Source organism: Choloepus didactylus, chromosome 9 (assembly GCF_015220235.1).
Source record: "Choloepus didactylus isolate mChoDid1 chromosome 9, mChoDid1.pri, whole genome shotgun sequence".
Classification (NCBI taxonomy): Eukaryota; Metazoa; Chordata; class Mammalia; order Pilosa; family Megalonychidae; genus Choloepus; species Choloepus didactylus.
In genome coordinates, this window is record NC_051315.1 from 54,995,974 (window position 1) to 55,012,094 (window position 16,121).

At 35.1% G+C, this 16,121-nt stretch overlaps 1 pseudogene; it reads right to left on the reverse strand.

The window, feature by feature from the left end:
- Positions 1 to 14,093: 14,093 nt before the first annotated feature.
- On the reverse strand, positions 14,094 to 14,662 carry LOC119543736 (annotated as a pseudogene).
- Between the last annotated feature and the right edge of the window lie 1,459 nt (positions 14,663 to 16,121).

The following is a 16,121-nucleotide window of genomic DNA, read 5'->3' on the forward strand; positions in this document are numbered from 1 at the left end:
TCTAAAGTGTGCGTAAGAGTGCCCACCAGAGTGACCTCTCGGCTCCTTTTGGATTCTCTCTGCCACTGAAGCTTATTTCATTTCCTTTCACATCCCCCTTTTGGTCAAGAAGATGTTCTCCGTCCCACGATGCCAGGTCCACACTCCTCGCCGGGAGTCATATTCCACGTTGCCAGGGAGATTCACTCCCCTGGGTGTAGAAGAGGGAATTTTATGCTATTGATTTGAATAAAGAAAATCTGATAAATTTATAGCATGTTTTATTTTGTTCAAGTTCATTTTTGAGCTTAGAAACAGGTTTATAAAAATAGTTGGGATAAAATACACTGTAGAGGACATTAAATGAGCTGCAGAAAAGGGCCTGACTGGCCTGTTTCATTTGCAGGCATTACTCAGCATTCTCAGCATTTTCAGAAACCGATTTCTTGCTGGCTGCAGAGGCCAGTCAAGACCCTTTCATTGCTGCATACTTGCTTTTTCTTCCTCCAAGGAGAAAGGCAGAGAAGACAACTTCAGCAACGGAGGGGGAAAAAGGCAAATAGTGCAAATATCCAACAATAACTAAACCGACTAAATCCCTTTGTCCTAAGTTTCTTCCCCAACTCCCCTAGAAATACGAGCACAATCATTCACAGACATATTGGAGAACCAAAATGTGTGCTGCAGTGTGCCCAGTAGGTGTTTTTCGAACGAATGAATGAATAAATAAATTCACAATGAATGACTTACCCTAGGTAATCTGCTCAGGAGACAGGTCATAAGAAGGGCAAGGCCACTGTCATCCTCCTCCATCTAATTCTGTCATGCCTGTTACAACCAAACCAAGGGAACTCAAACCTATAGCCATAAGATGACTTTTCAGAGCTTCATTAAGATAATTTCCCCCTACTATGAAATCCAAGAACATAGCATTAAATTTTAATTAAGTGAAGGCATTTTTGTGGAGAGCTCAAACAAAATATAGCATATTGCTTTTTGCTTATCTAACAGAGACTAAACTTTGGGGTTATAAGTCATTGCATTCATAAAAATCATCTGGGGAGCTTTTTGAAAACACGTAGTCCAAGGCCCCACACCAAGATTTTGTTTCAGATCGTCTGTATTTTAACCACCTGTCCAGGTGATCAATATGGAAGGTTTGCACATGATAAATGGACCAAGTCTTGAGAAACACTGATATAGAAGAATGGACTCGGTAAAGCATCCTTTACAAATAAAATCAAGCTTTAGTTCTAAGGGACTGGATCAATCCATGTGGGTATTGGTTTATTAGAGATACATCCATTATTTAAATTAATTTAAAAGTTGGAAGGGATCATTTATGACTTGGAGATTTATTTTCCCCACCATTCACTAGACATAGAAGGATACTACGTGAGTTCAAATTTTTGTACAAATCCTTACTAAAATTATGATATTAAAACAATTTCTTGACTTCCATCAGCTTCAAGTCCTTCATCTATAAAATGTGAATAATTATTACAGTAACACACTTTAGGTGCCTAGCCAGCCCTCACTCCCTTCTGAAATTGTCCCCCATGTATAACTTATGCTGAAAGAAGAACCTAGACAACCATGTGTGTACCATGTGACTCTCCATCCTTTTCCTATGGCAGTACCTTAGACTATACTGAGGACTCTGATCACAGGAAACCAATCCATAAGCCTAAATAATATAATAAGATTCTCTCTCTAGGGAATGTTTAAATTGGGGTGAGACTGAGTGAGTTAGAATGTTGTGGGAACATGAACAGAGTGATCTAGAGTTAAGGATGTCTAGCCATAAGCAAACAGAGGATACCAGCCAAAACAGAAAAACAGATATAAGCAGAAATAAGAGTAACAATGCAATCATGGAGAGAGCAAGCTATTTTGATTTGGTTCCAGTTCCAATCTCTTTATGGTTTAGCTATGTTTTGGCCTATGGGGTTTCCAATTATATTCTTATAATAAATAATCCATTTTATTTATACTAGCTTGAATGCATTTTTATTCCCTGAAAATAAATTATTCCCTTCACACATAGCAAGTTCTTAAATTATTTTTTTTCCAACTGCTTACCTAAAATAGAAACTGAGTTTCAACTAAGTTAAATATCACATATAATGGAGTGATTAACTACCATCAGATAGTTTACAGGAAGTTTGAGATTCAAATCTCGGTCTAATGTTTCAAAGTTCAACGCTCTTATTTTAAAGCTAGTATTTCAGTAGGGCTGGTATTTTATTAGCAACACTTACAATCCTGACATGTTTTCTCACTGAGAAATTGAGCCATCGCTGTTTTTCATAAAAGATGACTAAAAGAATCCTTACAGAGCAAAATACTTCTCAGAATAGGCCATTAAATAATTTTAGGCATTCATGCAAGTACCTTGTTGGGAATGTCAGAGCTTTATGTTATAAAGAAAGAATTTAAAAAAAATCTGACCAGAAAAAAAGGGCAGCCATTATTATTACATATTGATAATTAAAAAAAAAAAAAAAAAAAAAAGCAATGACTTCTGAAAAATGACTGATTTTGAGAACTGCATTCAGATAGGTCTATCAGAATGGGTAAACTGAATCCCGGAGTCACTTGATTAGTTGAGTGGTTGAAAATATCCTTTAAAATGATCAATTTAGAACCCAGAGAAGATCTGCCAGATAGAACAAGTTTTAGTGTAGTTGACACTAAGTTGTGCCCAGAATATTAATTTGAGCCAAATTTATTTTCTTATAAAGTCATAGTTTCATACCTTACTAGATATTTTCTGGCAGAAATAAGAAATAACATCTGAAATGTTGCACTTCAAGATTCAATCTTAGCATAAAAATATCTAGGTGTTTTAAATATGTCAGAGTAGGCTAAATGCAGAAAATGAATTGGATATGAAAAAAAACACCAGAGAGGTCTATTCCAATTGGCATACTGCCAGCAATTTCAGCTTCTAAAAATTAAGTTGCTAGGGATGTAGTAGAATGGAATTTAACCAATACAATAATTAAGCATCAATCACCAAAGAAACTGTTAACCATAACTAAACTCAGTTACATGCTAGAGGATATAGGTTATCAGAGGATACCAGTGTGATGACAATGGTTAATACTCCCTTATAAAAATGGGATCTATCTATGTATCCCACCAGCTTCCTGCCCACACCAGCCCACCCCCCACCCCCACTTTCTTAGCTTTTAGGAAGCACAGAGCTAAATTTAGGACTAAACAAAAATCACTATTGCACATCAGTGTTTGGTAACCTCTACTTCACCATTCCTTTTAGCTTGTTTAGTCTTTACTTTTCTGTTTCATATATTATACTGAATTTTGAAAGCAAGATCAAATCATATTTGGAGGTAGAAAAGAAAGAATGAAACTCTCCCTTGCCATCTCAAATGGTTTTACTTTCCACAGAGGTGAAAAATTCAATTGCACGCCCCCTTTGTGATAAACCTGCATACACTTGAAGACAATTAAGTGTCTCTCTAGTTTTTCTCTTTACTAAGCAAATCATTTTCAGTCTTTTAACTCCACATCAGTAGATAGATCAGTGATTTGCACTGCTTTTTTGCACATTCCCTATTTCTGCCCAAACTCATTGATCTCTAATAGAATAATGATAAGGGTTGCAAAAAGATGATTCCTGACTTTTACATACATTTTCCTTAGTACAAATTACTGTGTCAAATTTTTTAGTTATAGAATGCCTTTACTTGTTTAGCCTGTGTTTGTAAAATCCAGCTTGACATTTAAGAAAATAATTGAAATAATGAAATTGATCTTTATATTAAAAAATCCTATGAACTTCCTGTTTTCTTACTATTAATAAGAAATAACAAATATTTATTGAATTGAATATTTATTGAATTCCCTTAAAACTAAGAGCTTGCTGATTCCAGCAAACTTGTACCAAATGATTTTTTCTACCATCCTGCTATTTATGTAGTTTGTTCTTGATTCAAAATATGCTACACATTGGCAAACTTTACAGTAGAGTTTCTCTTGCCTTGATGAACAAGTTCCTAAAGATTTCAATATAAGAAAATTCTTATATTGTTCAGAGCTATTAATATCATTCACTACCTATTACTTAAATATTTATTCTCAATTTCAACATGAAGATCAGTGAAAAGTTATTAATCAGTACTAGTCTTTGGATTTATTTCAATAGGTTATAATTAATATATTTCTCCAGAATATCATGGAATAATTGTTAACCGTCTTATACCACTTGAACACTCCTTTAACAGTAATCTGATATAGACCTATAATAATTGTAGGAAATTAGGCTCAGTTATTCTAAAGTTTACAAAAATCTGTAATGCCCACGCCAGTTCTGGATTCATGCTGAACAAGTCTTACACACATCCACACCAGGATTTTTTTAAATGTATAGATAAAGTATTATTTAATAAAACACAAATTTTTCAAAAAGTTACTGATTTCATAGATGATTTTTGACAGTACAGTATGTATTGTTACCATTCACGGACACTACAACTTCTTTTTTCATGTAGAGGTAATTCATAATTTTATTATATGCAAATTGAGACTCAATTATGAAGGATCATATCTTTATCATAAGAATATATACATGTACAAATAAGCAAAAGCCTTCCTAAAGCACAAATAAGTGATATCTATTATTTTTGTCTTATTCAACATGACTTTTTACTTTGTCAAAGAAGGAAATCAAATTGTTTTGATGCAATTTCTATTGACAGGGTCATATGATTTTTATCCCATTATGTTCTAGGTGATTATCAATTCCAATTTAATGCATAATATTTTTGGTTTTTTTCCTTCATTTTAAAAGACATTTCGATATATGAGCTATGATGAAAGTCCTTTAAACTTCTTTAACTACTTTTTTTCAAAGATGGATCCCAAACTTTCCCCTTTATGGAGTTTATCTTTTTTAAACAAAAAGGAGTGCATCCATATAATGGAATACTATTTGGTAATAAAAAGGAATGAAGTGCTCCAGGTATTACATGATTGAACCTCGAAAATATTCCATTAAGTAAAAGAAGCCAGACACAAAAGATGACATATTGCATGATTCCATTCTTATGAAACATCCCTCAAAGGCAAATCTATAGAAATAGAAAGTAAATAGCAGTTGCCTAGGGCTGGGGGTGGGAATGGGGAATGACTGCAAATGAGCATATGGTTTCTTTCCATGGTGATGGAAATGTCCTAAAATTAGATTAGTGATGGTCTACAACTCTGTAAAGACACTAAAAATCAATGAAGTACTTAACAAGGCTATACTACAATAATAATTCTGCCAGCAGTGATAATTATTTGATCCCTTCCTTTTTTGTTCATGAATCAGAAGGCCTTGATCACTTTTTATCCTTTACTCCTCTGAAGGATTCCAAACATTTGAGTTTATGGAAACAATATTACTACATATGATTGAAAAATATATTTCCTATTTAATAAATTTCTTTTTGCCTGAAAGCAAGAATTTTTGTTCTTCACAGAATGTCTATTAATTACCTTTGGTGTTATGTTGGGCATTTCAACAGAGAAAAATATTGGTTCTACCACTTGAGTTGGAATTTTGAATCTTGTTAGGCACAGTACTCAATTTGCATTGATACTAGTTCAAATAATCAAGAATATTGATTTTTTTTTAAGATCTGTAATATTAAGGCTTAGCAATGGTATGACCATATATTTAGTCTCAAGAACTATTGTATTCCATCTTTTATCGTAATTTTTTATATACCTGGCTATAGTTTTTATTTAGATTCCAAATAATTAAAAGTAGATAACTTGGCACCTAGTTTTATTCATAGTGTGTGCACAATGCATACTAGTTCATGAGTGAATAATGAATGAAAGAATGAATGATTGAGAAAATTATTTTTTGCTTAGACCAAATTCCTGGTTGTTCTACCTTAAGGCCCAATTACTGTGAATATTACTATATATATATTGGTTTAATGTTTTCTCTCATTTGTATATCAGTTTTACCAACAGTATATAGGCTAATCATAAATATAATATAGAATGATAGGTTTACTACAATTTTAATTAATTTCAGACAGCACCATATATCATTACATTGTATCTGCAAACCAGTTAACTGTTTATTGATTAGGATGCTTTTGGCTTTAAAATGGCTTAAACTAAGAAAGTAGAGAGGAAGAAGGATAGACTTCCGGACTGGCTCAGCAAGGATCCATGTCCTTTTAATATCTCTGCTCTGCCGTCCGCAGTGCTGACTGAGCAAGAGGGCTGTAGCAGCTAAAGGGTGACACATCTGGACTGGAGACATTCAGAGGAAGAGCAAAGACCATCTCTTCTTGCAGCTTTTTGCTAGGTGCAAAATGAGTTTTTCCAGAAGCTGTGCAGCAGATGCCCCTCATATTTCATTGGTTATTATTAGGTCATGAGTCCCCTGCTGAACTAATCACTGGCAAGGGCACTGTGACTACTCTTATACAAGTCAGCCCACTCCTGGAGTTGGTGAGGGATCAGTTTCCCTGAGCCATGAAGCTGCCTGGGTGGGCAGCATCTCTACAGAATTAGAATTGTTATGAAGAAAGAAGGTGGCAACTGTCTATTACCACTACCAAATTTAGGAATAGAAAGAAATTTTTTCCAGATCATTTCAGGTAACCTTGAAAATGACAGCTGTTTTTAAAGCTCTGAGACGTAGATTATACTAGAAGTAGATGATGCACCAAGGTTACTGCTAGAGGATAAGAATTACCAGACTTTAAGATAAAATGATGCTTAAAATTGTTTTAACACTGTAATGTCACCCTGGTTAGAGAGAGATTCTTGGATCTTATGGAGGATATTAATGATTCTCTTTCTTAAGAGAATCCAACCCTATAGCTTCATCTATTTGAAGGATTGTGTAGTAAGAAATTTGGTTTTGCCCAAAGAGAGGTCTGGCTTTTATCCAGACTCCTGGTAGATAACCTCTAATCTCCTAGAATTTCCTGAAATTAGTTCAGCGCTATGGATGTCTTTGTTATTCCTGATGGGCCCCTCAGACCACACCTCATAGTTTTGCTAATGTGAGAACTCAGGGCAGGCTCATAGAAGATGGATTTTAATGAATATTTCAAATCCCTTAAAAACTCTGGATCTGAAAATCTAATAGAGAATTGTTTGCTACTAGAAAGTGCTGGATAATTAGAAATCAGTTAGACAATACATTGATTTTCAGACAATTGCTCAATATTAATTGTCTCTAATTCCAAAAAAGTAGCAAAAAAGCTTGAGACTAGTAGCAAACTAGAAAAAAAGGATATATTTCGAACAAGTAGCAAAAGGAGATAGTGCATCAAAACAGTGAGCCAAGACCCATCTGTGCTCTCTACCTGCAGCAAGGACCAGGAAACAAAGGCAAAAGAGAACAAGTCCCATCCACTAAATTGTGCGCCTGGAATAGCTTTTCAGATTTAAGTGTTAGTTCATGATTTCTTCTTGTGTGCTCTCCATGGACTTGATGCCGAACAAATGCAGGGTTCTCTGCCCAATGTGCATAATAACCAGTCCAGTCTATGACACCCAGGTTTCAAAGAGAGAAAGCGTTCATTACTCAGTGTGAAGCAGGAGATCAGATGGCCTATGGGCCCACAAATCTGTCCCCATGAGTCTAAGGAGTTCAGGGTTTTTATGGATTCAAACAAGGGGAGATGGAGTCATTACCATTACAATATCAAGTACAGACAGGGCTGAGACTAGGCTAGAAAGACCATTACCACAGTAAGTAGAAGCAGGATTGAGACTAGTTCAGTTTCAGTAATTTAAGGTGCCAACTTTTGGCTATTCTATAGAAAAAAAATCTATAAAATGGTTCAGTAATAATAATCATTTGTTAATTCTTAATTTCTCAGTTACAGACTTTGTTGTTCTGTTTCCTTATTTAAAAAGGCATATGTTTTGGGCTCCATTTTACACAACAAAAAATCTCATGATTATTAATTGGAATTTACTGTAAAGTGTTTGGTATTTTTAATGAAGTATTTAAGATTACCTAAAAGTTTTGATCCAACTAGAAAGAAACTCAATTTCCATAATTATTGGAATAATTAAATAAATTTAAAACTCTATGATGGTATATTATGGAGTCATTAAAATTATATTTTTTAATTATTTGCGATAACATGAAATATCCCATTACAGAAACAACAAAAAGAACAATGGTTTAGAAAAATATTAAAATATTAAAAGCAATACTGATACAACGTGTAACTCATATTATAATGATGGATGATTTAGTAACATGCATAATGTGACAAAATATTTTCTCTATCCAGCATAACTTCAAGGTACTCAATTACTAGCATTATCATAATCCCAATTAATGTAAGACTACAGTGTAGCAGACATAAGTATACCATAGTATCTGATACACTTAATATTCTTGAGGATCCCAAAGAACTTTTGTTTATGTGGGTTAAAACTATTGATATTTAACATATTAGAAACTAAAATGTGGATAATAATGAAAACATTGATTAATTAGTTTATAAATCACAATAATAAAGTGATGACATAACATTTTAAATTAAAAGCAACAATATTTCTAAAACAAAAAAATTTAGTGACAGCAGCAGTTTTATACTTTTGCAAATCTCTTTAATATCTAGCTTAATATCTAGATTTTAAAATCTGGCTATGTATTCAAATATTGTTATTTATATTCAGTTAACAAATTTGAAGAAAATCTGGCATCAGACAGATATGTTATTGGAAAAATGGGTCTTTTTAAACTTTTTATTGTAGTAACATATACAACTCAAAATTTCCCATTTTAACCACATTCAAGTGTACAGTTCAGGTGTGTTAATTATATTCACAATATTGTGCTACCATCACCAATATCCACTACCCCAACTTTTCATCACTTCAAACAGAAACTCCCCACCCTTTAGCCCTGTCCCTGGTAACCTGTAATCTACTATCTGTCTCTATGAAATTTGCTTCTTCTAGGTATTTCATAAAAGTGAAATCAAACAATATTTGTCTTTTTGTGCCTGGCTTAGTTCACTCAACATGATGTCTTCAAAGTTCATCCATGTTCTAGCATGCATCAGAACTTCAACCCTTTTTACAGCTGAATAATATTCCACATGTATATGTACCACATTTTGTTTATCTGTTCTCTGTTGATGGACACTTGGGTTGCTTCCATCTTTTGGCTATTATGAATAATGCTGCTATAAATGTTGTGTACATATATCTTTTCAAGGACTGTTTCAATTCTTTGGGTGTATACCAAGAAGTGGGACTGCAGGTCATATGATAATTCTATTTTCAACTTTCTGAGGAATTGCCAAACTGATTTCCAAACTGGCTGCCCCACTTTACAGTGCCACCAGCAATGTGTAATGGTTCTTATTTCTCTGTATTCTTGCCAAAACATATTATTTTGCTTTTGTTTTTGTTTTTTTAATCATAGCCAAACTAGTGCGTATAATGTTCATCCACGTTCTAGCATGCATCAGAACTTCAACCCTTTTTACATCCATCATTGTGGTTTTAACTTGCATTTTCCTAATGACCAATGATGTTGAGCATTTTTTCATATGCTTATTGGCAATTTGTATATCTACTCTGGAGAAATGTCTACTCAAATGCTTTACCCATTTTTAATTGGTTTGTTTGTCTTTTTGTTGTTGAGCTGTAGTACTTCTTTATACATTAGGAATATTAAACATTTATCAGATATATGATTAGCAATTATTTTCCCCCATTCTATAGGCTGTCTTTTCACTTTCTCGATGATATCTTTTGAAACAAAAAAAAGTTTTTAATTTTAATGAAGTCCATTTTATCTATTTTTCTTTTGTTGCTCATGCTTTTGATGTCATACCTAAGAAATCACTACCAAATCCAAGATTATGAAGGCCCCCACACCCATTTTCTTCTAGGAGTATTATAGTTTTAGCTCTTATGTTTAGGTCCTTGATCCATTTAGAGTTAATTTTTGGATATGATGTGAGTTATGGCTCCAATTTGATTCCATTCCAAGTGGATATCTAGTTTTCCCAGCACCATTTGTTGAAGAGAACAATTTTTCCCTAATTAATGTACTCTGTACCCCTGTCAAATATCAGATGGTCATAGATGTATGAGTTTATTTCTGAGTTCTCAATTCTATTCCATTGGTCTCTATTTCCATCCATATACCAGTGCAACACTGTTTGATTACTGTGGCTTTGTAGTATGTTTTTAAATTGGGAAGTGTAAGATCTCCAACTTTGTTCTTTCTCTGCCATATTGATTGAGATATTCGGGTCCTTCTGTGATTCCACATGGGATTCCACATGGATTTGAAGATCAACTTTTCCATTTCTGGAAAAAGGCTGATGGGATTTTGATAGGTATTGTGTCAAATTGGTAGATAGCTTTGGATAGTGATGGCATCTTAATAGTATTAAATCTTTTTATCCATGAACACAGACCATTGATTTAGGTCTTCTTTAATTTCTTTCATCAGTGTTTTGTAGTTTTCAGTGTATGAGTCCTTCACCTCCTTGGTTAAATTTATTCCTAGATATTTTATTCTTTTAGGACCTATTATGAATGGATTAAAAAAAATTCTATCTCAGATTTACTTTGCTGGTATATGAAAACACAACTGATTTGGGGGTGTTGATCTTGTATGCAACTTTGTTGAATGCGTTCATAAGTTTTAGTAGTTTTCCTTAAGGATTCTTTGAGGTTTTCTATACAAAGGATCATGTCATCAGCTTACAGTTAGTTTTATAGTTTTATTTCTTCCTTTCCAATATGGGTTTTTTTTTTTTTTTTTTTTTTTTTTTTTTTTTTGGTCTATTTGCTCTGGCAAGGACTTCCAGTACAATATTGAATAGCAGTGGTGAAAATGGTGTGCAATCTTTGTCTTATTCCTCATCCTGGGGAGGAAGGCATTCAGTCTTTTGCCTTTGAGTATAATGTCAGCTGTAGGTTTTTCATATATGCTCTTTATCATGTTGAGGAAGTTATCTTCGATTCCTATTTTCTGAGTGTTTTTATCCTGAAAGATGTTGGATTTTGTCAAATGCCTTTTCTGCATCAATTGATCATGTGATTTTTTCCTTCATTCTGTTAATTTGGTGTATTATATTGATTGATTTTTTATGGTGAACCAACTTTGCATCCCTGGGATAAATTCCACTTGGTCATGGTGTATAATTATTTTTAAATATGCTGTTAGATTTTATTTACTAGTATTTTAGTTATGATTTTTGCATTAAAAATCATAAGGAATATTGGTCTGTAGTTTTCTTGTCTTGTGATGTCTTTATCTGGCTTTGGAATCAGGGCAATGTTGGCTTCATGGAATGAGTTAGGAAGTTTCTCTCCTCTTCAATTTTTTTGAAATGTTTGAGAAAGATCAATGTTAATTTTTCTTAGAAAGTTTGGTAAAGTTCAGCAGTGAAGCTGTCTGGTCCTAGCCTGTTCCTTGTTGGAAGGTTTTTGTTTACTCATTCAATCTCTTTACATGTTATAGGTCTGTGGAGATCTATTTTCACTTGATTCAATTTAGGTTATTTGTGTGTTTCTAGGAATTTTCCATTTCCTCTGGATTATCTAATTGTTGGCAAATAAACTATTCATAATATTCTCTTATAATCCTTTTTATTTCTGCAAGATCACTGGTAATGTCCTCCCTTTAATTTTGGATTTTAGTTATCTGCATCTTTTCTCTTTTTGTCTGTTAGTCTAGCTAAAGGTTTATTAGTTTTTTATCTTTTCAAAGAACCAACTTTTGATTTCATTTATTCTCTCAATTGTTTTTCTATTCTCTATTTCATTTATCTCTGCTATAATCTTTATATTTTTTTCCCTTCAACTAACTTTGGGTTTATTTTACTCTTCTTTTTCCGGTTCTTCCAGATATTTTGTTGCTATTGATTTGAGACATACACACACACACATCCATCAATAGCTACAAATTTCCCTCTGAGCACTGCATAACTTTTGGTATGTTGTATTTTCCTTTCCATTGATCTCATATTTCCTAATTTCCCTTGTGATTTCTTATCATTGATTTTTTAAGAGTGTGTGTGTGTTTTATTTCAGCATATTTGTGAATCTTTTAGTTTTCCTTCTGCTACTGATTTCTAGTTTCATTCCATTTTGTTCAGAGAAGATGCTTTGTATAATTTCAATCTTTTAAAATTTATTGAGCATTTGAGAAGAATGAGTATTCTGCTCTTGTTGGGTATAGTGTTCTTTATACATCTGTTAGGTCTAGTTCTTTATAATAATCATCTGTCTAGATGTTCTATTCATTATGAAAGTGGTGTATTGAAGTCTCCAATTATTATTGTAAAACAGTCTGTTTCTCCCTTCAATTTTGTCAATGTTTGCTTCATGTATTGTGGGATTAGGTGTACATGTTCAGTATCTTTGTCTCTTGTAACAGCTTATGACTTAAAGTCTACTTTATCTGATATTAGTATGGCCATCCTAGCTCTCTTTTGGTTAATATTTGTGGGGAATATTTTTTTTCCATCCTTTTACTTTCAACCTAGTTGTTTTTTTAGTCCATTTACATTCGGAGTAATTACTTATAAAGCAGGATTTCAGCCACTTTGTTTTTTTTTTGTTTCTGGTATGTCTCATACCTTTTTTGTCCCTCATTTCCCCTCATTGTAGACTCCTTTTGTGTATAGTTGACCTTTTGTCTTGCGAAAGATTGCTCCCCTTCTCATTTCTGTTTCTGCATGTATTTTAAATTCCTTTGTGGTTACTGTGGGGTTTTTATTTACCATCCTAAATCTACAATAAACTTATTTATATATTGTATAGCTAAATCTATAAATAAATGAATATAAATTTATTTACATTTAAAAAAAATAAATCTATTCAAAATACTTTGAAATGAAACCAACTTAGCCTCAATATCATACACAGGCTCTGATCCTATACTCCTCTTTCCCCCTCTTTATGTTGTTCTGTCATACATTACCTCTTTACATTTTACATGTCCATATCATAGAAATATGATTATATCTTAATCAATTATATTCTAAATCTTACAGGACATAAAGAACAGAGTTATGTACTAAAGGTACAATATTACTGAGGTTTACATTTACCCATGTAGTTGCCTTTCCTGGGGGTCTATATTTCCTCTTGTTGCTCCAAGCTACTATCTTCTGTCCTTTCCTTTCACTGTGAGGAGCTCCCTTTAGCATTTCTTATACGGCAGGTCTCTTGGTGATAAACTCTCTCAGTGTTTATCTGTGAATGTCTTAAACTCTCCCTCATTTTTTTTTTCATGTTTTACTTTATCTTTAATATATCTTAATTAAAAAAAGAAAACCATTAACAGTATATTTGGGTCTGAAATGGTCCCTCTGCTGAAATATCAGCTGCTAGCTGTAATTCTGGCTTTAAAACCAAAACCTCAAATGTTTAATAAATAAAAATTAAAACTAGTTGCCATTCTAGTTCTAACCAGCTAGACTAGCTGAAGGGAAGAAAGGGGTGAGGCCCGATAAAGGAGGCAGCTGGATCTTGGACCTGTGGCTACAGGGGCAGCTGGCAGAGAAGTAGACAAAACCATCTGAGCAGTCCCCAGGACAGCCCCTACTTTTTGCAGAGGTAGGTAAGGGTCATAAACACCCTCCTACACTCAATCCATTTGTCTCAGGAAGAAAAAGGTTAAAGGCAGCTCAACTTTGGTTTAAAGGTGAGCTTTGGTCCAACTTTGGCTGAATGAGGCCCACAGATGGGACAATAAGGCATGACCCTAGCTCTGGAGATCAGGGAGTCAAAGGAAAATAGGTATGGCCAGATTCTGAAGTATAAAGAATGGGAGATGTAACCCCTATCCCAGAGCTGAGGAAGGATCTCAAAAGCAACAGAAAGGACAAATTGGAGGATAGAGAGGAAAGTAAGACCATCCCCTCTAACAAAGGATATAACCTACCTCCCCTCTATCTGAGCAAAGAATAGGTTAAGATTAGGTTTAAAGGCAACTGGGTGACAAAGAATCACAGAGGGAGGGTACAAAGAACTCTCTCCACTTCTTCTTTCTCCCTAGAGCTTAAAGTGACCCTGTGGGAAGGTGGGGTAGTTTCTTGGCTTTATGCATCAGTCTGAGGAGCAGCAGGGACAATGGTTTAGTCATTCTTAGGATGGCTGTTATTGAGGAGGGGGTGGCCACTGGCTAGGGGCCATCCTTTGGCCCCACCCCAAGCTGAAACCTCCTCCCCCTCTGAGCTGTTTCTTCCCGGTCACTGCGTTCATCTTCTACCAGCTTTCCAGTTACGAACTTGTGGGCCATGCGCAAAATGAGGTAGGCCCAGAAGATATGCAGCAGCTGTTGCACTCCCATCATGGAACTGAAGAAGTAATAGCCAAAGAAGGCAGGATAGCGCTCCAGTGGGTACACCAAGGTGCAGTGCAGGATCCAGAAGGGTAGGATGACCAGTCGAGTGATGATGAAAACAGTGGTGAAGATGAAGATGTTGTTGCAGGTGTTCTTCCATCCCACATAGTTGAACATCTTGGCTGACTCAAGTAGGTAGTCAGAAGAGTCATGCAGAGCCATGATGAGAGTCCCTGCCTGGATACAGCTGGCAAACCAGGAGAAGGTAATGAGGATGATGGTGTTGACATGATGGATGACCTACTCCTTGAAATCCTTTCATTTGACATCAGAAGCAATGCTGAAGAGCATCTCCCTCATTTTTGAAGGACAATTTTGCCAGATAAAGAATTCTTATATCATACCAACCTTCTCACTTCCATGTTCTGATGAGAAATTGGCACTTAATCTTACTGAGGTTCCCTTGTACGTGATGAGTTGCTTCTCTCTTGCTGCTTTCGAAATTCCCTATGTTTGGTGTTCAAAATTGTGGTTATTATATGTGTAAAGATATTTTGGCATTTAAAAATTTTAGTTATGATAGATCTGTTTGGGTGTATCCTGTTTGGAATTCATTGAGCTTCTTGGATGTGGATATTCATGTCTGTCATCAATTTGGGAAATTTCTTCAGCCATTATTTTTTCAAATATTCTTCCTTCCTCTTTCTCTATCTCTTCTCCTTTTGGGACTTCCATAAGACATATGTTGGCATGCCTCATCTTCTCCAACGGGTCCCTTGGGCTCTGCTCACTTTTCCTTGTTTTTTTTTTTCTGTCTGCTCTTTAGACTGAATGATTTCAAATTGTCCTGTCTTCTAGTTTGCTGATTCTTTCTTTCAACTGCTCAAATCTGTTGCTGAATGCCTCTCATTTATTTTTATTCTTTGTTATTATGTTTTTCATCCCACAATTTCTGTTTTGTTCCTTCTAACAATTTCTAATTCCTCCTTTTGCTCAAGCATCATCTTCTTGATTTTTTTTACTTCTATGTCTACGTTTTCCTTTAGCTCATTGAGCTTATTTGGGAGAGTGAATGGATGTCTTTGATTAATTGCTCAAATGTCTGTTCTTCCTCTGTTGTTTTACTTTTTCCTTTGAATGGATCATTACTTCCTATCTCTTTGCATGTCTTGTGATCTTTTGTTGAAGTCTGGACATTTGATTATTTTGATGTGCTAAGTCTGGAAGTCAGATTCTCCCTTTTATCTAAGGTTTTAGTGTAAATTGGCTGTTTGTTAAGGCTTGTCTTTAAAGAATAGTCCAGTTTATACTGAACCTATAGAACAGCCCATGGTTAACAGCTCTGTTCTTCTCAGGTCTCTGAGCCTGCACCTTGTCCCAGGCATGCGCAGTAACCGTCAAGAATTCCCCAGTATGTGCAATTGTCTCCCTTTCAAGAAAGGGATTCCTCTCCCAGCGTTTCCTGCAGGGGTCCCAGGCTGTGCTCTTTGCTTTTATTACAGTCTTTCTTCCTTGGCAGCTGTGGTTCACTCCTGTACTCTGGTCAACCTTTTCACTCCAGCTTTGGAGCAATGGGTCTGCTCTGTGGTTCTGTGCTCCACTTTCCCTTTCCTCACTGCTTTTCTGCCTCCAGTAACTTCTGGCTTAGGGGACCCAGACGCATACCCTGAGTCTGTCTTCCACAAGCCAAGTGGGCTGATGTACAAAGACACCCACTCTTTTCATTAGGTGCACCAGTAATCAGGCCTCTGGGACCTGCCAACCGCACTCAGGCCCACACTTGAGTGCTCATGGACTGCCCTGGGCAGACTGGGCCTCA